This window comes from Coturnix japonica, chromosome 3 (genome assembly GCF_001577835.2).
Source record: "Coturnix japonica isolate 7356 chromosome 3, Coturnix japonica 2.1, whole genome shotgun sequence".
Lineage (NCBI taxonomy): Eukaryota > Metazoa > Chordata > Aves > Galliformes > Phasianidae > Coturnix > Coturnix japonica.
This window is the reverse complement of record NC_029518.1, coordinates 100,540,460-100,565,630: the sequence shown is the minus strand read 5'-3', so window position 1 is coordinate 100,565,630 and position 25,171 is coordinate 100,540,460.

The following is a 25,171-nucleotide window of genomic DNA, read 5'->3' as shown; positions in this document are numbered from 1 at the left end:
AATTGTAGCTGCCTCTGCCTCTACTTCTAATTAAGTGGTTCTGAACAGTTAATAGAAAGCACAGTTAATATTCAGGTGCAAGTATTGCCCCAAAACCAGCGACTGTATAATCATCATTTTAACACAGGGGATGCTCCCGTGGTTATCTATCTGCAACTGACTGCTACCTCCATTGCACAACTTAGCATACAGACAGTGCACTACTCAGTTTCTTTGGAGACTAAGAGCTTAAATACGAAAACTATACTAGTTTCATTAAAAGCACTGAAATACTTGAATTCAATGGCTGGATCCTTGTCAAAAGGTAAAATATTAATGGTTATTTGGCATCTAATTATTTCCAAATGTTTTTATTGCTATATATTAAATTAGGGGAGACTAGAAAAGAGAGTGCAATTCTAAATTGGCTGCCAACTTTTAAATGAGATTGCTTCTCCTGAGACCATGGGGATTGGGACTTGCATTAGTAGCTCACTGGAGCACATATATTTCTTGTGACATATGTCATAGTTAGATCGTTTTATTGATGCCAAAATGCTTCTCTGTTTTTAAGTATTGCTGTGGAAGAATCATCTCTAGAAAATGTTTATACCATAATTACACATTTTGCAACACTCCTAATACATAAATTCCAGCATTTAATGGGTATCATGCTGGCTGGTGCTTTTCTGTGGGTTTTGTCCATTGCTATTTGTAATTTCAACCTGTACACAAAACTTCAGTTTTGTAAAAACAGAGAAGTTTTTTATTTGATTTTCTCTCCAATACCTGAAAGATCCATTATTTAGTAGAATAATGAATAATAATATGTTTTAATATTTCTGTTGCTGTACTGAACTCTAAAGTTATGGTAACAATTGCCTACTGTCCTCTAGAGAATAAAGGTGCAAATATTTGATGCTGACTTACAGATTTTGGGGGAATAAACACAAACTACTGCCCAATGAAGAAATTTTTCTGTATTAAATGAAAAATGCTGACATCTAAATCTTCAAAAGCTTTTAAATTCCTCATTAACATTTTAATTTCTACTTTCAAGAGCAATAAAACACAATAAAACTCTCTATGCTTTTTAACATCCTCATTTGTTGATATCACAAGTTAGAAAGATAAAGAAATGAACTTTGGTCGCAAGATTGTAACCTTGAAAATAACTTAGTCCAGTTTCATTAAACCTCTGACTGTGGTTTGGAAGTATCTGGTTTTTTTTGTACACGTAGACAATCTTTGTCTTAGTCTGAAGAAGACTAACCCTCCATCTGGGCAAAGGGCATGAGTGTAAGCCAGCTGCAAGAAGCAAGTCTTAGGCATGTATTTAGCTCAGTGCTGCATCCTCCTTTGCCAATCAGTAAGGTTTATTGATACTGAATTAATTCTGCAGTAAAAATGTTTGCTCAGTTTCTGTTTTGAAGTTGGCTTATGTCAAACTGTCTTGGAGCAAAGATGGAGCAGAGTGAGAACCTGCCTGCAAAATCCTGCTTTGTGTCTTTAGCAGATGACCTTCCTTCTCATAGGATGGCTTGAAAATACAAATCAACATGACTGAAAATGTGGGATTAATTTTACCTAATTGAGGGTATATACTCTGTACGTATCTGCATTTGAGATATTCTTACAGACTCTTGACATACACTATAGCAACAGAAGACATTTCTAGGCTGCAAACAATCTCATCCAAAAATAGTCAAAATAGGCTACATTAACTGTACAGTTGCCTTTTCTTGTTCCTTGACTGAAAGGGGAAGAAAGGACTCCCCTGAATAATATCCAGTGATGCTCACTATCTGCATACAAACGCTTAAACAAAGCCCCTACAAGCTGGTCTTCTGAACTGATCTCTAGGATCCACAGACAGAGATGTTGAAACCTCTTATGTTTAATGTACGTTTATGTTCATAGTATCCATAAAGGCACCCAGTCTAGATACTTGAATTTATGTCTTAACTTCAACCTTAGCTGAGTTGCAGATATTTGACTTGGTTGCCAAGAAATAGCAGCACTGAGATATCAAAATCTGCGTGGTATTAGAGGAGAGATCACAGCCCCCCAGCAACCTGTGTCCTGGGACATCAGATCTCCAACAGATGGGGTAGCTCTTAACATTGTAAATGGCAGCAGATGCCTCTGTTGGAGCCATACATTTGATGTCAGAATCTGGCCCATATGTAGCTGGTGAGATTAACCTCTGCAGTAGCTGCCATTCTGTCAGTATCAAGACAGAATCTTTCTGATGCTGAGAAAGGAGTGAAAGACTAAAATCTAAATTGAAAAGGAATTGTCAATCTATTGCAGAGTCACTTCAGATGACTCATTCTGGAAGGGAGATCTGAGTAATTCCAGGTGGTTTGGCAATGGTGGGAGAAGGTTCTGTGGAGGGATGGCTTGATGTTCTGGTTTGAGAATAGCCATCCAGGAAAAAAAACATTCATAATAAATAACTGGAAAAGCAAAGACACAGCGAAATCAGCCAAGACAATTTGCAAGTCATGGCTCAGGTCCTAGAAGCCATAGGATTTAAGAAATGTCATTGTAGCTGGACTGGTCTTATGCACAGGTGTTTATTTTTAATGTCTTAACTGGACCTGGATTGTTAACCCTTTGTTTCTCGCCTGCCGAGCTCAGGAGGAAGGAAGGAGTCTTTCCAAGATGTCTCATTCTAATTTGCACACACCTGATTTGGCTTAACAGCTGTGTATTTCCCATTGTCAAACCATTGGACTTGATGATCTTGAAGGTCTTTTCCAACCAGAGCGATTCTATGGTTCTGTGATAGCCTGCACTGCTGTCAGCCATGCTGCCCCTCAGCAAGGACAACCAAGAGCAGCTGCTGTCTGAGAGCTGTCAGCTCCTTTTGCACTGGACTCCCATTGTCTTTAACCTGCAGAGCCTGTATTAATTTCTGCTGGGGAACTTTAGCCTGACATTAAACTCTCCACTCAGATGAGCAGGTTTAAAAGATTTGTCCACTTACTAACAGACTAAATTCAGCAAAACTTAAGATGCAAATTTATTCCTGGCCTCTTTTCCTCTTTTTGCACTTCTTTGCTTTCTCTCTCCTGTGCCTTTTCCCGTTTACATTCCCTCATCTCCTCAGATTCATATCAATAATGCTAAGAGTTGGAATCTCCCATAATTCACTAGATTACTTTGAAGTGAGAGAAGGTAGCAGTGAGGTTGGGAGCACAAAGGTGGAATTCTCTTTGATACAAAAGTTCTGAATCTAGTTGACAACTTGCAAGTATTTATAAGCTCACTAGGAACAAGAACTGCCACAGCATAAACGCTTTGTGCCTCATCTGGTTCCCTGCATTCCCCACGGCATCCTCACAGAGCTGCATAGTGCACAGTCCTGGGGGAGATCTGAACCCTCCTGGAGTGGCTGCTGGCAGCTGGATGGGGCTCCTCAGAATCTCAGCTGGTGGCAGACAGCTGTGCTGACCTCTGTCTATTTAGGTACCTGAAAGTGTTTCAGCTCAGTCTAAGATAAGAATCAGGTGTCCACACGTAGGTGTCTGTGGGTAGAACAGGTGTCTTAACTCCAGCAATAGTCACAGGCTGGCCCGTATCTTCCTGGTGCCTTTGGGATGCCCAAGAGACACCTGAGCCTCCTGTGTGAGACTGGAAGGTGTGGTCAGGGATTCACAGGACACTCATATTCATCTGAACTGGCAGATGGAGACCAGATGCAATATCTGAGCACACCTAACATAAGCAGAAGCCTGTTGATATTGGCACAGTGTGAGAAATGCAGAGAAAGTTGTGGGTGTTAGACAGACATGCTGAAATCCTCTCAGCAACCAGCTCTTTTTATTCTCTCTGTATCATAGAAACAGTTTAAGGCACATATTGACACTTCGCAGTAATTCTCTCAGTGTCAGTGTTGCAAAACAATTCAAAGTGCTGACACCCTGAAAGATGTATCCCAGAGGGATAGAAAGAAAAATATATATAAAAAAAAGAGGATTGTAGAATCACAGAATTGCTCAGGTTGGAAAATACATTCAAGATCCTTGAGTCCAACCCCAACCCAACCATCCTACCCTAACTAACAGCCCTCCACACAATCACAGCCCTGAGCACCACATCCAAAGTTACCACCCAGCCACCTCCCTGGATGCTGGGAAAGGGGAAAGGGAAGACAAAATACATGGAGGAGGGAGAATGTTTGATCACAGCCTCTGAGAGTTCAGAGTGGGGAGTACCTAGAGCAGAACTTCTGGATGGCAGAAGATGGGGACAGGGCTGTGTGGGACACTGTGGCACTGGTGGATGTGTCTGGGGATAGGAGATCTCCTGCTGCCTGGAAAACTGGAGAACAGCATGAAGAACCACAGCTCTGTCGTTTCTGGGAGGATGGGGAGCCCATGGTACTGCAGAACTTCTACCCGTCCTAACAAATTCTTTTGCCTCTGATCATTTTTCTGGATCAATTTTTAACCTCTTTATGTATCCACAAATCTAATCACTTAAACTCTTCAGCTGCCTAAGAATATCCCATAGCAAAATGTAAATTCCTTGAAGTAAATTTGGTGAAACTCACCTTGTCAGAATGTAGATGTCATCAGTGTCATTCCAGGTAAAGAACAGAGTTCCTGATGTCTTACTTGTTGTCCTCAGAAGTAAGAACAGAAGAACAAGGGAACTTCCATAAGCAGGGATGCTGCTAGTGACCAGTGACGGGAAATGGCCTCAAGTTGTGCCAGGGGAGGTTTAGGTTGGATATCAGGAAGAACTTCTGTACAGAAAGGGCTGTTCAGCACTGGGATGGGCTGCCCAGGGAGGTGGTTGAGTCCCCATCCCTGATGTGTTTAACAGCCCTTTGGATGTGGTGCTCAGGGCTGTGATTGAGCGGAGGGCTGTTAGTTAGGGTAGGATGGTTGGGTTGGGGTTGGACTCCATGATCTTGAAGGTCTTTTCCATCCTGAGTGACTCCATGATTCTACGACTCTATAGTAAATGACCTCATCAACTAAAAGATGCGTCACCAGTACTTCAATAGTGTATTAGTTACTGCATCTGAGCAATTTGTTTTTCCTTTTGGAGTTAGGGTAAGTTGAAACAGCTGCATTCAAAGTTGCTATTGGCTTGGTGTGTTGTGAACACAGAGCACGGCAATTATTGATTTCCAGGCTGGAAATGTACAGAGCCTAAATAAGAACGTGTGTAGGCACGACTGTTTGCACTGGCACAGGTTGCCCAAGGTGGCTGTGGATGCCCCATCCCTGCAGGCATTCAAGGCCAGGCTGGATGTGGCTCTGGGCAGCCTGGGCTGCTGGTTGGTGACCCTGCACACAGCAGGGGGTTGGAGCTGGATGAGCACTGTGGGCCTTTGTGACACAGGACATTCCATGATTCTATGACAAACCAACAAGCCCAACAAAATGTTGGGGCACTTCCCTTCTGCCTTTCATTGCTTCCATTTCACTTCACCTCACTGGGCTTTGGGGAAACATTCTTATTTCTCTGGTCTTCTCAGATATATTTCAGTAGCACATTTTTGTGATCTTTTTTTTTTTTAATGCATTAGAACCTTGAAGAACAGCTAAGTAGATCAGATCATTAATTCCTGTGAGCCTAGAAAATGTAATTTTATCCTGTATTTTCTAATTCCAGCTCTTTATGGCCTACATAAACTTCTTCATGCATTTTTTTTTTTATAGTCAAGAAGGTCAGGAATAGCTGCAGCTAATAAACAAAGGAGCAAACAATAATGCTCTTAATAGTTAGAAAGATTAATGCTACAGCTTCCGGGAAAATTAATTTTCCTGAAAACATTAATTATTCCTTTTCCCAGGTCCAAGACAGTTTGATTAAGTGCTGTGCTAAACCACCTTGAAGGTTACAGAGGTTGATGCAACAGGTTTATGGGTCTCTGAGGCTTTGAGGAAAATCTACATCAATAGAGGCTGCTGTTGCAGCTCCTGAGAAGACCGGTGCAGTCCTTTGGATGCTGGTAACCTCCTACGTTCCCCTTGGACTCATTCTTTCCCAGAGGGTGGACTTCTGTATTCTGAAGCTGGATGACTACAAAGTGGCTGCCAACAGCCCAGCAGCTCTGCCTGGGCACTCCTTACAGTCACAAAGCAGTGGGTGCTTTTGGCATGATATCCATCTGACCTACCTTAGCAGGGGCTGAATTGCTGACAACTGTGTTCCCAGAGCCCCCTGCTTGTGAAGAGGATGAGTGATGACTACCTTGGATGTAGGTAACTATATCCAGCCAGGTGAGATTTGCTACTGCTTGGGCTCAGAACTGCGGTCATTGCAGTGCCATACAGAGTAAGGCTTTGCTGCCAGCTGATAAAACCTGCTGTGAGGTCAGAAGTGAAGCCTTGGACCATTACAGCTCTGTGATAAGATCTGACTCGGTTAGTCTGCATAGTGCTTTTCATTTTCATTTTTTCCTTTCTTCCCTCCTTCCTCCATGCAATAGACCCATTGAGCACTGATGAATTTATTATATCTCATAAAACACGAATCTGCACGTTTTAAACAAGCAGGCTGGCAGTCTGCAGCTTCATGCAGGTGCCGTGATGTCTCTTCCTGCTGTTGAGTCCCCAGTTTGAAGAACTCTAGAACTGCTGTTATGTACCAAGGCTTCAATTCATGTGATGCTTTTTGAAATGTTAATTCAAAAGGGACAGAAAAAACTCCCAATTAGAAACAGTGCCATGCCCTCCGGGTATGATCCCCTAATTAAGGTTTGCTCTGATGACATTGTTCTGAATCACTTGTGACTGGATCTGATGCTGCAAAGTTTGGGATAGGACGGAGTTTCTGATGAACAGGGCAGAACTGAAATTATCCACCATCTGCAATTTGAGTAAATCTCAATAGAATTAATTGCTTATGGTACAAATAGTTTGTTTCTCAGTCACTGCAGCATTTATCAGTGCTGATTCTCTTCTGTGTAGCACACTTTCTCCAGTAAATCAAGAAAATTTATTTGCAAAACTCCAATTTATACCAATGCAAATGAGAACAATAATAGGCTTTTCATGTCATATTCTTTTCACTCATGTCTTTGGGAACTTGGGAAATTTTCTTCATAGTTAGTGTTCGTGTAGTCTCACCTGTTACATGGAATCCCATGGGAGGCTCTGAAGGTTCCCACTGGAGCCCTTCTAAGAGAGAGAAATACACAGGGTAGTGAACCAATTCATTAGACTAGTCCCATCAGTGACTAGGCTTGGTCAGCAGCTTCAATGGAGAGTTTAATCTCATTGTCAAAAGAAATAGTGGTCAGGCTGTAGTATGAATAATTGATAGGTGCTTTAGTGCACATCAGAGAATACTAACACAAAGAATACTAATGGAAAGAGAACTGTGTTGTCAGCATTATGAGACAACTGAAAGTAAACCCTGCTCTACACAGACAAAATATCTATAGATTTTTACAGAAATAGCAGTATCTCAACAAATATATATCTATTTTCCAGGTAGGCACTGAGTTATCTTATATGCCCACATGATCCTGCTAGCCTGTCTCGTTTGCTCCAAGCTGCTGTCAAGCAAAGAGATTTCTCTTCCACCTGGATCCATGCTGGTTGCAGAGGTGACCAGCTTTAGTCCACCCAACTAAGTGGAATAAAGTCTACTAAGAATCATAGTCATAGAATCACAGAACGGCCTGGGTCGCAAAGGCCCACAGTGCTCATCCAGCTCCAACCCCCTGCTGTGTGCAGGGTCACCAACCAGCAGCCCAGGCTGCCCAGAGCCACATCCAGCCTGGCCTTGAATGCCTGCAGGGATGGGGCATCCACAGCCTCCTTGAGCAGCCTGTGCCAGTGCAAACAGTCGTGCCTACACACCTTCTTATTTAGGCTTTGTACATTTACTCTATCAAATAGCGTTGTGCTCTTTGTAGCTGCTGTCATTTCATGGAGGCATTACTTTCAGAGCAACATACATATTTTAATAAGGATACGTGCTGTTGTGGAACTCCTGGTTGCATGTTTGCCTCTAACCAGTAAAAAATGCATCACAGTGGAGTGAGAAACAAGAAGAACAATCTCATCAGTAAGGAGGTGGACAAATTTAGCACCCACAGTTAAAAAGCCAGACCTGCAGCCCTTTGAGCACAGTGAAGAAACCCACTGAAAAATTGAGCATGGTCTTGACTGTGTCACCCTCTGATGAATTATGTCCTGGCAGTATTACAACACTTAGAAATCGCTCCTGTCTCACTTACTGAATGCTGTTTTTTATACCTTCCTTCTGATTCAATTCTGATTCAGGGTGTAAAAACTGCAGCCACAGATTCTCCTGGAGGGTTTGACAGAACACTGCAAAAGAGCATTTGATTTTGTCTTTATTGCAGCACACATGAGTGCCTCCATCTCATTAATGTAGGAAATGTGTTATCTGAGGGAGAGCAGCCTGGAAGCTTGGAATAGCAGTGATACGTTTCAGAGTCTCTGTTTTTTCATCTTATCTATTAGATGGCACGGCAAATTAAATGTTCCATCTCAATAAAATAGCAGCATTTTCAGATGTGCCCATTTGAAAGAAAGCAGTGTGCTGCTGTCAGTACACCAGCCTCAATCCCACAGGGACCGACTGGCTTCTGAGCTGTGATATGGGAAGTGCCAAGCTGGGCTGGATGCTGCAGGCGCTGCTTTTGTGCTGCAAGCATTTATTTGTTTGCTTTCACAGGGGATTCCTCCCTGCAAACCTCTTTCTTTGGAACTTTTGGCTCACTTCACTCACAACTGTCAGCAGAGGGAAGGAGCTGAGGACATCCGCATTGATTGCTGTTCCTTTTACTGTGCTGGGCTGCCTCAGTCTCCTCATGACCTTAATTCCTTTTGCAGAGTCCCTCACAGCTGACCAAACCCCCAGCTACTAATCAATGGTTTTCTACCACTGTTACCAACTGCTAATGCTTGTGTCAATAGTTCATTACCTTATAAACTCTTGGGTCTGAGAAGATGCGAAGAATTCAAAGAATGAACCGCTAATTCTGCTATACATACATTCCCTTCATCTATCTGTTTTCTCTGATATCAGATCAGATTTTCCATTCCCTTACATTAGGTCTCTTTCTAATCCAGACGATATTTACAAGGGCTATCCAATGAAGGAGTACGATGTGGAAATGCAGGAGGATCCTGATGTCTTCTTTGGTCTGCATATGTAGCACATGTACCAGGATCAGCCTCTACCCCTCTACTGACTGGGAGGTGGAGTCATTAGTAAAGGTTGAGAGGGAATCACACAGCATAAGGAGTGTGTTGGGAATGGATTGAGTGGATACTGGGCACAGCCTATCCAGGGGTGACTTTATCTTTGTCAGTGTCATGGCAAGCCCTTCTCCCAGTCAAGGATAACTTTTCCTTGAGGGCTTTCAGTCCTGGAATTGAAGCCGTTGCTTTGTCCTCCACTCTCTCTTCCCCACAGAATGTTTTTTAAATAGAACCCATGTTACATCTTGATTGGACAACTGCAGCAGACTGTGTCTAAGACCTATAACCCCTATAAAAACCCCATCTAGACGATGATTGTGTGGCAGCAGTGAGCATGACTCCAGGTTTAAGACTTGCCCTCAACTTTCTGCTCTGCTGCACAGGGACTGGTGTATCAAATCTGAACATCTTGCTCTTTATTGCTGAGATAATTAAGGCATGCCTGCCCCGTGGATGCAAAGAAACTTGAACCAGCTCTGGAGGTAACTCTGGATATAGAAATACTATGTGTTACAGAATCACAGAATCACAGAATCACAGAATTACCCGGGTTGGAAGGGACCTCAAGGATCATGTAGTTCCAACCCCCCTGCCTAGCAGGGCCACCAAACATACACATTTACTAGATCAGGTTGCCCAGGGCCCTGTCCAACCTGGTCTTGAACACCTCCAAGGACGGGGCATCCACAACCTCAATGTGTTGACTTGATGCTGAGAACTTCAACAGCTTTGACATCTCTGCGCCTCGTTCCAAAGAACAGTTTAAATCAGCTCTTCATGAGAGACAAGGAAAGATACTTCAAAGACTGCAAAGGATTCTTAAGAGATTTTTTCAGTCTTGCTTCTCTGACTCAGCGCCTCTGGAGTCTCTCAGGGATCAGTATAACTGCGGGCTTAAGATACATCTCAGCTCTGGCTGACTTCAGGGAGAGACAGAATCATGAAGACTGGAAAAGACCTCTAAGATCCCTAAGCCCAACCCCAGCTCACCATGCCAGCTGCCCACATCCCTCAGTGCCACGTCTCCATGGTTCTGGGACACCTCCAGGGATGTCACCACTGCCCTTGAACCTCCAAAGTCATTAGTGGCAATGTCACATGCGTCACTCTAACATCAAAGCAACTTTTGATGGTAGCCGTTTAAGCTTCTCTTTAGATAACATCCAGTTTCATTTGATATGTATCGAATATATGGCTATGAATTTATCTGGATTCCATCCTCCAAAACATTTGCTAAGATTTTAATTTAGATTAATTTGTTTCAACAGAAATTCTGACTATCAGCCTGCATGGAACATGATGCTTCATTTTGCCCACAGACGAGGAGTGAAGGTCTCTTGCTTGGAAACAAACTAGAGGTGAGAAAATACTTATAGTAGTATTTTTAAATATTATAATTCACTACGAAGAGGACAGTAGAGACTACTTAAAGAAGTAGATAGTGTAGTAGACTATTTAAAGAAGAAGATGATCTTTGTTTCCCATTACTCCACTGGATTACATGTTACCTTCATTACATCAGTCCCATAACATATACACAAAAGTAGTTTCTTTAAAAGGGCATCAGTCTTCAGCAGCAACAGAAACTTTGTGAATCAGGTTAAATATTCGAGTCCCTTCTATTAAATGAAATGAAAGTCTTTGCTTTTCTGTCCTTCCAGAGAGAAGGAAAGTGACTGGGAGCATCGATGCATGTAGGGCTTTTACAGGTTTGTAACACGCTTCCTTAATTATTGTGATGGCAACTCTTAATATTGGAAGAACCACAACCTTTTATGATACCATTGACCATTGTTAAAAACTGGCCACATAACTTCTGGTGAAGTTTTTGTATAGATCTACTTAGAAATTTTAATGACAAATAAAGCTTCAGTGGGGAAAGAAGCATTCAGTGCATTTCATACTACTGAGCACAAGGATGCAACTATCAGTCCATTCTCCTGAGGTCTCCTCTGTAGCAGTCTTATAAAAGAGGTGGAATGAAGCTATTTCTTTAACAAGGGAATATTAGCAGCCAGAATGAATCACAGTTACAGTCATATATGATGCTTCCAGCAGCCCTCCTTGTCCTCCCAGTCCTATTATCTTCCAGCTAACCTTGATTTACAGCTGATTTGACACAGAGTAATCTGCTTTTTAGAGTTAAATAACTCACGCCAATTTAAACCTACGTTATGAAAATGGCAATACCAGAACTTAATTGAATACATATATCTTTTTTCCTAGAGACATCTGCACTGGGCAGTAACTTTACTGAAACGTTGGTCCAGCATCAGATTAAATACTCTGCTTGCTCTGACTTGATTAGAGGACAACTATTTTTTACTAGCAAAGAAGCAAAACAATTCATATTCTGAAACTGACTTGAAGATGGAAAACATATCCAAAAGGTTTTATTTATTTAATATGAAAGTGGATATATATATATATATTTGAATGAGATAAAATCTGAGAAAAAAAAGAGTTATATTTAAAAGCAAGAAAACTCTAAAGCATCCCTTGATCATCCCAAATGGTTCTAAGTTGGAGGAGGGAAGTTTTAGGTTGGATATCAGGGGGAAGTTCTTTACTGTGAGAGTGGTGAGGTGCTGGAACAGCTGCCCAGAGAGGCTGTGGATGCCCCGTCCATCCCTGGAGCTGTTCAAGGCCAGGTTGGATGGGGCCCTGGGCAGCCTGGGCTGGTATCAATGTGGAGGTTGGTGGCCCTGCCTGTGGTGGGGGGTTGGAGCTTCATGATCCTGGAGGTCCCTTCCAACCTGGGTTGTTCTGTGATTCTATGACTGACCATGGAAGCTGGTTCCCTCTGTGAATCTCTGCAGCAGGTTTTCTGAGTATGTTGCACAAATCTGCCTTGAGAGTGAAATCTTTCTGATACGCAGAAGATATTTGGAAAAGAATAGTTTGGAGAGGCCATTGAAGGGGTTGTGACACAGGGTTTGTATCTTGCCTTTGCTCCATGTTTGCTGTTTCATCCTACTCTAGGGACTTCTTGCTTTTCCTGTCTCTAGTACAGCATCCGAGAGAGCATTCCATGTAACAGCTGTCTCATGCCATGGTGAGTTGAGTCTCTTAACAACGTAGTGTAACAGCTTTATAAATAAAAAATAAATGAACAAATAATAATTGAGACTTTCTCATCATTTAGTGTAGCAGATTTATAAATAAATAGACAGATCAGTTGATAGGTAAATAAATAAATGTCTTTTGGTTTCCGATAGTGGCTGAGCCCTGCAGCTCAGGAGCTGCCATGCAAGGCTTCATGTGGTTAAATATTCATATTCCAACTAAATGTGCAACTTTTCTGGGGCATTCTCTTCCAGCACAGATCGCAGTGAGCTCTAATTAATAAGTAAGCAGCGTGCACTTCATATTCCTGCTGGGCCTGCTGGTAAAAGGGATGCACAGAAGGTATTTTCTAATCTAAACTTATGTTTCCCCATTTGCTATGTTTAAGCATTGAAATATTGATTGAAGAAGGTTTTGAGTTAAAAAGCAAGAAGTATATAATGGTATGTTAAAGGAAAGACAGGTTTAATGATCACATTTCAAGCACGGCTTTCTACTGTGAAAGCAATACAAGGTATTTAAGTAATGATTGGAGTAAGAAACACAAGTTTATTTTCTCACTTCCTTCTCTTATCCCAAGGCAATGCAGATGGCACATTTTCACTCTTTTCCTGCTCCCTGAAATTACATCAACATTATGAGGCAAACATCTACTTAATATTTATACAAAAGAAGACATTGACTGGTAACATCTCATCTGAAATGCTTTCTTGTTGGAGAAATTGCATTAGGAACATAATACCCTGCAAGTGTATCTAGGCCAGGAGTCTAATCAAATTAACGCCACTTCAGTGCTAATGAGGACTGCTAGTCATTCACCTTAATTAGCCGTTCTGTATAAATATATTTTTAGCGCTGTACCATTTAGGTAGCTCAGATCTACAATCACTTCCAACTTCTCATGACCTTAGTGACAAAGTTACAGAGCAGAGGGAGGCAGAGGGAGAAGAAGGGGGGAATGGTTTGAAACTGAGACGGGAGGTTTAGGTTGGATCTTAGGAGGAAGTTTTTCCCCCAGAGGGTGGTGACGCACTGGCACAGGTTGCCCAAGGAGGCTGTGGATGCCCCATCCCTGCAGGCATTCAAGGCCAGGCTGGATGTGGCTCTGGGCAGCCTGGGCTGCTGGTTGGTGACCCTGCACACAGCAGGGGTTGGAGCTGGATGAGCACTGTGGGCCTTTGCAACACAGGCCGTTCTGTGATTCTCTGATTCTATGATTTAATGATTCTATGTTTTTATGGTTGATTCTATGATTCTGTGATTCTATAAAAAATACGACTCCATGAAGAAGGCGCAATGCTTCCTGTGCCCTCCTAAAAAAAAAGGGTTATGTTCTTGGTGAATGTGTTCCCAATATAAAATGCAGATAATCACAGTAACGTTACTATATTTGAAGCTTTAAATGTGACTTGCAGAGTGGGATCTGCAGTGTCCCAGTGGGGCTTTGTTCATGGCTCCTGTGAGTGGTTGATCAGATGTGCAGCAGCAACCAGTTGGATGGCCTGGGAGCACAGAACAGCCTGCTTGGCTCCTGTTCGTTTTGGGTTTGCCTTCAAAAAGGGAAAGTTTGCTGTATATTAGACTGCTGTTACGTACACTTTCTATACAAATAAATACAACAAATATAACATGGATATTTGTTCTATGTTAACAGGGGTCCAGGTGGCTTGTTAGAAATGAACAAGTTAAAAACCTCCTGACTATATTCTGAAAGGTCCACACATGACAGTTTGGTTTTGTCTGATGATATCAGTTATGTTTGAATTTTTTTTCTATATTTTTAATTGTTCTTGGATCTTTTATCCTAATGAAGCCAACATGCAGACTCATCACAAACAATCACAGGTACATCTCATTGTATTTAGTCTAGATACTACATATATAGTCTACACCGTATGTGGACTATTAGGAAGAAATTCTTTACTGCGAGGATGATGAGACACTGGCACAGGTTGCCCAATGAGGCTGTGGATGCCCATCCCTGGAAGCACTCCAGGCCAGGCTGGATGGGGCTGTGAGCAACCTGGGCTATGGGAGGTGTCTCTGCCTACAGCAGGGGGTTGGAACAGTATCTCATTTTCCTGTCTTTATTGAGAATAGTTATTATTACAGATATAAGATATTCTGCTGTTTGTGACCCAAAGATTGATTCTATAAATCCTTTAATCACTGTTTTCTGTGTGCCTTTCTGTGGAAACGCTGTCGTTATCCATCAGATTAAATATATGGATGAGATTTGCTAAACTAAAATAAAAATATGATTATTTAATGACTTCGATATGGAAAAAGAAATAAGTTTCCTTCATAAATTTTCTTTAGCAGTAAAAAATTACAGTTTTCCTCATCATAAACAAATCTTCCTGTGCAAGTCTCTGAGAGCAACTGCAAGATATACGGATTCAGACTGCTGTCCTAGCATGAATTTAGGTACTAAAAGTTTACTCATAAAGAAAAATATATAGCTGAGGGATCAGCTGATAGAGAGCTGGGAGAGGTGATCTCATTTTTGTTTTGTACAGAGTTTCAGAGTTTTGGACTAAAATGTCTTCCTTTTTCCCCAAAGAGATCACACAGCAGTCCAAATGGGGGAAGCCCCCCTGTAAGACCTACTCTGAAATTAAGGTGAGAAATAAATCATAGAATTGTGGAATCATAGAATGGTTTGGTTGGAAGGGACCTTTAAGGTCATGTAGTTTCAACCCCCTGCTGTAAGTAACTATTTCTTCCCCATACCAGCTGCCTTGCCATACCTCACCACGGTGCACAGCACTGGGTTGGATACACCCATAGAGTTTTCATGGGGCACAATGGGTGAGATATTTCTCCTGACTTATCTTACTTCATCTAGGATATTCAGGGCTTTTCTCCTTCATTAACAGTTTCTGCAGGAAAAGTCCCTATGCAGCTGAAGTAGCATCATTTATTGATAATTACTGATAGATAAACAAGAAGTCCTTCCATTTACAAGTTCATATCAAAATTACTTAAAACTAGATCTCGTGTTATTTTAGTAAGTTCTGGTAGCTTCATCTACACCTAGATTTTGACAGCACAGAAGTACAGTTGCTTCGTTATACAGGTATTCCTATGACTACTGTAACTAATGATGCCTAATTTCCTAATTTTGTACACTGTGGTTAGGATTTCTGCTGTTCTCAAAGATGTAAATCTGTAATGAATCTTTCCACTCTCCAAGGCCTTTGCAGTTAAACTGTATGATAAATCAAGCTTTTGCTGCAATCTTCCCTATGAGGTAGCACTGATGGTCTCACTAAAAGTCATGCCTATTTCAGGAAAATCCCAGGAGATGAATATACCTCCTTTCTCAAATTTGGGTGAAACAATTCCTAAAATGTCAATTACCCTTAAAAAGATGGAACAAGCAGACCCAGACACTGACAACTTTATTAACCTCCTCCCATCTGCAGGTGTTAACAGCCCACTCAATCTCAACATATTAAGGAAACCAAACTGGGAACAGCCTTCCCCCAACACCAAGGCTACTTCATTGAAGAGAGGAGATGGGTATTGGTTGTAGGTGATTCCTCCCTACAGGGAACTGAACATCCAATATGCTGAGCAGACCCTCTTCTTAGAGAAGTCTGCTGTCTTCCTGGGGCTCAGGTGAGAGATGTCACCAGGAAACTACCTAGCCTGATATGGCTGACAGACCAATATCCCTTACTGCTTTTTGTGTAGGGAGAGATGAAGCACCTACATAGGGGCTATCAAAAGGGACTTCAGGGCCTTGGGATGATGGCTGAAGGGATTAAATGCCTCCCTGTTCATTGCAGGGGAGTTGGACTAGATTGTCTTCAGAGGTCCCTTCCAACTCTAAGGGTTCTATTGTTATATGATTCTGAAGCAAGCTGACATTAAAGGCACAAAGGGAAGAGAAGGACATGAGTTACCAGTGTTGGCCATCCCCTGAATAGATGAGTAGACATGGTTAGGCAAAAACAACAATGACCTCCAAGTTTGTGGGGTGGACTGAGCACCCTAGGATCCATCTGAGAAGGTATAAAAGAAGAAAAGCTCTATGAAAACCAAGAGCCTATTGGCAGCCAGTGTCACTGTGAGATTCCTAAGACAGAGTATGTCCTGTTCAGGATAAAGCGGTGTTTGGTAGATGACAATACTAGAGCATCGTTGGGAACCTTCTGGATAGGTTCTGGAGCCCATCCACAGTTTTCAGAAAGCTGAGTAGAATCAAACACTTGCTATTATTTACATTATTGTATCATGCAGGCACCCAACTCAGGGCCTTTCACTGTGCTCAGAGCAGCATCTGTTTTATCCCTGTGTCTCTGCAGCCAAAGCAGGAAGCAGCAAAATACACATGGCATAGATAACTGCAGAAAACAGAAATGAGAAGGGACCAACAAAACAAATAAGAGACATGGATGGCCAGATATGTGAGGTGTTACGGGTCATATGATGAAAGAAAGTAAAGAGATCATTAAAGCTGTGCGAATATTTACAGATCAACCTGAGAGGCAAGTGCTGAGAAATCCCAAAGGTGTTTTTGTTTTTTGAATGTAGCTGTTTCCTTTTGCTGTCCATCAGAGAACAGTCAGGTAGGATGTGTCAGTTATGGAGATACTAGGCGCTTTGTTCCTGTTTGAAAAGAATATCATTACAAGCTCCAGGGAGCCTAAATGACAGATACTCAGATTTATGCATTTATGTGGAGACAAGAAGCCAGAAATGGCGATGTGATGTGGGAATCTTACAGAAGAACAAGCACGAAGAGCAAAGGTGCACCGACAGATGCAGAAAGAGCACCAAGAAACGCACTGCCTTACAACATTTACATTCTTCTTACCACATGGCACACTGCCTAATAAGTTTGGGTATTTTTGCATGATTATCAGCATTCTCTGTGTGCATTAAACATTTCAGTGCTGCTTCAAGGCTACAGAGGTTGGTGAGGCTTTGGCGTTACCCTAAGAGAGGCAATGACACATTACAATACTGGAGTTGCCCGAGGCTGTGGATGGGCCCTGGGGAGCCTGAGCTGGGGCAGCCAGCCCATGGAAAGGGGAATTGAGGCTGTGAGGTCCCCTCCAAAACGAGCCATTTCCTTTTATCACTTGTGAGAAGTGGAAGCAGTAGAGACATGCACTCACATGGGTGTTACTATTAGAAATTTTTGTGCAGCCATCTGGAAAATGCAGGCAAGGCTTGTGAATGCTTCCACTAAGAAACTAAAGCTATGCTGTGTTGGGACAAGGAACCAACCATGTATAATATAGTCTGAATGTTTAAAACAGCTGATGCATCAAATCATTTACAAGTAATTCCCAGGGTGTTGGAAGGCTCCTCCTGCATAACAAATAAAGTACAAAAAACAACCTGCACAGCTCTCATCTGGTATCAGAGCAATGGGTGCATCCTCCCCTCCCTGGGGTTTGGCATCTAGGGCTCAGAGCTTCAAGAGCCAACGTGAGGCTGTGGGGAGGTCTCCTTCAATGACATCTGTGGGGAGACAGTGGGGAGAGATGATGGCCATGTTTGTTCCTATACTCAGCTCCCAGTGGGGGATACAAGAGGGAATGGACTTGCTCTTTGGGTAGCAGCTTAAAGATAACCAAAGCACATAGCATTTACAAATGGAAGAATGCCAAAGCCATTCCACTCAAATGTTCTACCCGTAATAGGGCACACAGGTAGCATCTACACACACTTAAATTTAAAATCCTCCTGTGTTAGATGCTAGCCCAGTACAGTCTCTGCTTCAGGCTATCTTAAGCATTTCTGAAACTGGTTAGCTGTAAAATAATTGTATTTCATTTGCAGAGCAAAGTTAGGATTAAACTACCTTTGGGACTGTGGCATCTTGGTAGGATGCTCACCAGTCACTCTGCAGCATGAGATAATGGTCTCATTTTGAACTCACGTGTAAAGCCCCCACTGCTAAATCACCCATGCACATGTATGCCAATAGAACTGGATTGAGGGAATAAATTGTGGATTTGGTTTTGTGAGGGGAGACAAGTAACCAGTCAGCTATGAGAAGGTAGCTGGAACAGCTGTAATCACAATCTAATATTCACATAAAATAAAAAAAAAAAAATAAATAAAATAAAATAAAATAAAATAAAATAAAATAAAATAAAATAAAATAAAATAGTTAACCCAAATGGAGAACTTAATTGGTGCTTGGATCCAGTATCTGAAATAAAGGCCATCTTCACATTCCGGTCTGGGATGTCTCCCATAACAGATATGAAACTGGAGCCTTTGTATATCAGACCAGTCCTGGTGTTAGTTAGGTTGTGCTCATTCACCTGATTAACTGATCTCAACATACTGGTTTTACTGGCCTCCAGGAATAGAAATTCGCTGGGTCAAAAGCCAGTGAAGCTTAATTTAAAATGTAAATTAGGCATATATAAATTTTATCTCTGCATGTATAAATTTATGGACTGAATTTCGTAAGTGTACTCTTGCACTATAAGGAATTAATTGGAAGTTGCAGAGGAAGAGTCAAAGGAACTGGACTGAAATGGGAAAGGCCAGATGCCTCCACCTGGTCTGGCACTGTTCATCTTAGTACCCTTTCATAAACACCTTCATTTCCCTGCTTCTCTTCTTTTTTCCATTACTGCTCATTGCATATAACTGGTAGGTTAATTGAGGATTCATCTCACCTATCTTGTTGCCTATAGAGTTGACGTTTATATCTGAGCTAGCCCTTCAGGCTTCCTCTCTAATCAATGGAGAAAAATAGGTTATTTTAGTCTGCATTTCATTTGAGCTATTTTAGACATCAGCTAAGGATGATAAGATAAATTCTCTCATAAATGTGCCTATTTCTCTCCATTAGTTATGAAGGAATCCTAGGGTGGCTGTTGTGGGTGGAAGTGTCTACTTTTAATGGAAGAAAATGAATCCTGACTGCCTATGGGTCCATGGATCTATGGATGGGCTGGTTCAGCTTGGAGGAGGGAAGGCTGTGGGGAGACCTTGCTGCATCCTTTCAGTAATGAGAGCTAACAAGGAGGAGGGTGACTGACCTTTTACAGTCTGATAGTGATAGGACAAAGGATTTAAACTACAAGAAAGGAAATTTAAGTTAGATATCAGGAAGTGATCTTTTATACTCAGTGGGCGGTGAGATGCTGGCATTGCCCAGAGCTGTGGTGCCCCATCACTGGAGGCATTCAGGGCCATGGATGGCCCCAGGCAGTCTGAGCTGGGGGCACCCAGCCCATGGCAGGGGGTTGGACTTTATGATCTTTAAAGTCCCCTCCAACCTATGCCATTCTATGATCTCATCTCTCTAGATCTGTATCTGAACTCTCACAGCAGATACTGCATGGCTTGTAACAAAAGAAAAGTGCTGTCCCTGGCAAAGGACAAAAAAGCGATAACGTGAGGGACAGCTGACTTTTGGCTACAGCACGTACAAGGGACAGCCAAAAAATGTTTGTTTTTTTTCTTCCTCTATTTGGAGGACTGTTTTAAACAAACAGTGATGTGGAAAACAATATCATAGGAAGAACTGATTTCGGAACTGTTGAATCAGACCATACAACTGCACCGAGCTGAATAAACAGACCAGGTCTGGTCACAGAAAACATTCCTACTGGCTTGGCTGAAATCTTCCCGATTTAGGATCTGTCATAAATTACCAGGATTTGTTCTTGTGTGAAATTATTCATGTTCCAGAACAGACATCTGAGGTGCCATCCTCTGTTTAGCTTCACTGTGAAGCCATGTTTCTTTGTGGTGGTGGCGTCTTTTAACTAAAGTTGATGGTAGATGTGGGAAATAATGGAAATCAGACAAGAAAGAGGAATGCAATGGAAAAGGAATCGCCCCCAGAGAAGCACTGGTGTGATGCACAGCAGTCCTTGCCTAAGCAAAGGGAGGAGACTGCTGTAAGCACAAACATCTGAAGGATCCTCAAAATCACATCCACTTGACAGTGGTTTTGAACACAGGATTTCCTGTGTTGAGCCATCAGCCTTAATCCCAACCTCATTTCTGCAGCTGCTCTTTTGAAGATGGTGTGCAAGAGGGGAAAAAATAGAACTAAGTGTATGCGACATAAATTTAGATCAGATTAGTTTTTTATACATCAAGACAGAAGTGACTTCCTGAAATGATAGAATCATGAGTTGCAAGAAAGCACAGGAAGGAAAAAAAGGAAAGAATCAAATGGGTAAAAAGGATAAAACAAGAACACAGTCACCCTGGAAGTGAGAACCATGGCATATCTCACACTGAGGAAATGCAATACAAATCAAACCATTCTCACTGGCTTAGTCTAAAGTTTCAGAACAACATACGACTGATGACACCATAAACTATCCTGGTACCTCTGGAAATAAAGAGTATTCCTATTTGCTCTTTATTCACTCAATCTCATTGTCAAAGTAAGTCCTGTGGAGGGACTGCAGGGCAGAACAGCAGCTGCTCATAGAGTCACAACCATAGAATCACCAAGGTTGGAAAAGACCTCCAAGATCATCCAATCCAACCACCCACCTGCCACCAGTATTTCCCACCAAACCACATCCCTCAGTACAACATCTAAACATTTCTTGAACACCTCTGGGGAGGACAGGGGGGTGAGGACACTCCAAGCCCTCAGTTCTAAATGAGAAAGTTGGCTGTACCTCATCTTTCCTTTCTGAATAGCACCAACTGTACCATCTTTCCAATTAATCCCAAATTTTCCTTAGAAAAGGAGAATAGCACACTCTGCACCTTACACCTGCACAGCTGGCGGCCATGGGACAAAGAGCAATGAGTGAAGATGGAGGTGTGAGAGGAGGTGGGTGGTCACCCACTAAGTAGGGAATTGGCCATGTTTGCACCTCCCATGTCAAGAAAAACCTCCCCAGTGAATTCAGGCACACTGTGCTATTTATTTTTCTCTTTGCAAGCTTATATTTAATCTACACAGGAGGAACTACCGGGCACAACAGATGTCCAATGGCTCAGACTGGTGACAGATAGCTTGTTGAAGTACTCAGGATTTTCATGTGCTGAGTTCCCAGCTCTGATTTTTTAATGCAACATGACTGTGACCATGTATGCTGTGGTCAACAGAAAGGCCTTGGAAAATTGGGGAGAACAGCTGAGCAATGAATCCTTGTAGATCTGAGAGGGGTTTCTTTCTGTTGGTGATGAGAGCTGTACTGACATAATATTTGCTGTGAGGAAGAAAGATGTTTCTATTGCTTTGGGGAAGGAAGCGTGAAAATCCTTTTTAGAAGCATGGGGGTAAAAACATCCCACTCTAAATAACGGAGGTGAGAGCACTTCATCAAAACTTAAGGTCTGTAAGACTCTGGGGACCTATTACTAATCTTGCCATTAATTGGTGATAAACAGCACTCTCATTGCTCCAGTTTTCTCACTTTAAATTGAGCATTATGAAACTTTCTGCACAGAGATTGCTTAATTAGCTGACAGTTGTAGAACACTCTCAGATCCGTGGGGGGAAATGCTGGAGGAGAGCTGGGTCTGATGGCTGCACAGAGCCTGCAGGACTCAAACTGCAGAAAGAAAACAGGCAGAAAGACAAAGCTGAAGTGAAAGACTGTGGTCATGATCATATTTTTCTCTCATTTTCTTTTTCCTGCCTATTAATTTTATATTTAGTGAGAGAGACAAAAGATGAAAGAGAAGCTGTGGAGCCTTGTGTGAGGGGAAGAAAGATAGTTGTTTTCATGAGATCAAAGGTTTAGAGGAAGAAGGAAAAATGAAGCAATGAATAAAGAAAAGGCAATAAGTTTAGAACCGAATCTAGCAGATTTGTGTTGTACCTATTCTCTGCTTCGCCCAGAAACCAGGACATGGATATAGCAACCAACCAAAGCACAGCCTCCTGAGCACGGGAACAGGGCAGGAGAAGCAGCTCTGGATCTGACTCAGTGTTTCTCCAGCATCATGTGCCCTTCTATTTTTATCGCAAGGAGATGCTGCTGAGAAGATGGTTTTCAAAGGAAGTTAAACTCTTTCCTCCTGTCCGTGAGTTGCTGGTTCAGTCCTCCCCCACGGCGGCGATGTTCCAGGTGTGTTTAGGTGAGAGGAAGGGGCAGAGGTAGGAAGGACGGTGATGGCTCAGGGTGTGCAATCTACCAGCCTCATTTCCTTGGCTGTGTCAGATGAACCTCTCTGTCTTTGGCTGAGGTGCAACAGCAGATTTCCTTCATTCCCAGATGAGCTGTGGCACCAGGTGCAGCTGGTCAGCATGACAAGGGATTTACCAACTGACTGATGTGATGGGAGCCTGCAGAACAGTGTGGGATGAAGCAGGCAGGAGACAGGAACAAATGCTATTGCCCAGTGCTGCAGAGCCATCCTTTCCTCCCAGACTCTGGAAAGCAGAGTCAGAAGAGCGAGTGTGCTGTGTCTGCCAGGGACAAAGAAACCAGAGGGATACTGCGAGTTCACCTTTGGAGGTGAAGCACAGCCTCAGGGGATGCAGGATGTACCCCCTTTGCCTCTCAAGGCTTCAGTGAACCCTCTGTTTGAAGGGCTGATCATAACAGGAGCATTTCCATGGCTCCAAGGAAATACAGGCTGCTGTGATTCCTGCTCACAGTGCTCACTTCTCCACTAGCTCTGAGATCCACACCCCTTCCTCTTATAGGCTCTTCCCTTTATCCTGCACTCACCCTGGTCTGCCACGCTGCCCTTGAACTGCCACGGTCCCACTGCTCTCTCCATTGACAAATGGGCAAAACTCCAGCAGTTCTACAGGCAGAGCATCACAGCATCAATCTGCTCATGCTGCTCTTTTTCCTGTTCTCATCTATTTAATTCCATCTCTGTTATTTGCATCTGAAGTTTCTTGCAGCAGGGACTATCTGTTCACCTTTGCTTATACAGCGGGGTTGAATCCTTGTTTATCTATTTATGCTTTTGTAACAAAAACCATTCATTCCTCAACGATGTGTGGACAACAAAGTGTTGAGGCCTGCAGTAACAAGGCCTCTTGTTACTGTCTTGTTTCCTATCTGTCTTTTCAAGACATGATTTCAGAGTTGGGATTGAGGTTCTTTTTTCTCGAAGTTGTCTCAAAGCAGTTTAAATGCAGCACATTCACGTGTCAGTTTCACCCCAAAGGCACATGTTACATTCAAGCAGAGGCTGTCTGTTATTCCCAAATAGTCTGTATATCCCAAATCAGTCCCACCGAAATCAGGAGACTTGAAATGTCTCAAAACTAGATCAAGGACTGCATGCACAGAAATACGGCTCTGTGGTTGGGTATTTACAGTGCCCTGGAAAGCTCAGCCCAACACTTGGCAGGAGTTGAAGCAAATAAAATGTTAGGATCCGTTAGAAAAGGAACAAAGCAAGAATAGGAACGTTCTGCCACTGTACAGATCTATGGCTTAACTATAGCCTGAATACCAGTGTTCTTGTCTTTAGAAGATGATTAGACCATGGGACAGTAGGAAGAAGGAGCATGAGGGTGCTTAGAAATGTGAAAGCATGTAATACAAGGAGAATGAAAAAGGGTAAAGATTCTTCAGATTGGAAAAGTGACAGCTGTTGGGAAAACATCATAGAGGGACCTGCAGTCATAAGTGCAGTGAAACTGAATGTTTAATTATTGAAAATTAATGTTTATTACATTTTATTTCAGAAGAATGGAAAAAAATAACCCAACATAGTAATGGTGAGATTTTGTTTTGCTTTTTGTTATTCATTTGCTTTTCTCTAATGCATTATAAAACCAAAGATATTATTGGAGAATCAAGATGCCAGAAATAGGCTTTCATGTCTTAAAAATGTTTGGGTGCATCTATGAAAAGGAGAAAGGGCCGGTGAAGATTGTTATATGAGGTAACAGGAATGCTTTTGGAAGTGGGAAAGTCCTCATATAGCTGGAAGCTAAGGAAGGGTACAAGGTTACAAGGCATTTGCTATTAAGCAGTGTGAGCTCTGGGCAGCCTGCACATAGCAGGGGGGTTGAAACTAGATGATCTTTATGGTCCTTTTCAACCCAGGCCATTCTATGATTCTATATGCACATTGTTCTTACAAGCAATGTTACTCTTATGTTCCCATGGGCTTGTTTGTGCAGCTATAAAGAGGAAGCTTTATTCAAAGAATGTGTATATATATCCAAGGAGACCACTGAGTTTCCATCTAAAATAAAGGCAAGATTATGATCATTAATTTCAACCACAAAATAAGTCTCAAATCTTTCACTTTTGCATTTCAAATTTAAAACTGTAGCCAAGTAAAAGAAGCTGTAGGGGAATGTTGCTAAGTTATATTGTATTTCAATATTAATATGTAATTTTTCATGCAGAATGGAAAGGAGTGGTATATTCAATGTAACAGAAGGAAGAGATGCCATCCAAAAGGACCTGGATGAACTTGAGAAGTGAACCCATACAAACACAATGAGTTCCAACAAAGGCAAGAGTAAGGTGTTGCACTTGGGTCGAGGCAATCCTAAATATGTATGCAGACTGGGAGAAGAACTGACAGTGCTGCGTCCAGACTTGGGACCCCCAGCACAGGAGGGATGTGGGGCTGTGGGAGCGGGGCCAGGGGAGGGCCAGGAGGATGCTGAGAGGGCTGGAGCAGCTCTCTATGGAGAAAGGCTGAGGGAGCTGGGGGTGTTCAGCCTGGGGAAGGGAAGGCTGAGTGGAGACCTCATTCTGGCCTTCTAATACTTAACAGCACGGTATGGAACTGGGTGAGCTTGGAGGTCCCTTACAACCCAAACCATTCTAAGGTTCCATGAAGTTCACAATACTTCCAAAATATTGATCATCTAATAAATAAGGCTCTCATGTGTGCATCTACCTATCCATTGATAAATTTACCTTCTGCCTTTCTCTTCCTTCTTCTAGCCTGAAGAATTTGAGACTGAAAGGATTTGAGAGGGCTCAGTCAGATGCTGTACTCAAACCCCTCCACATCATGAATCCCCTACA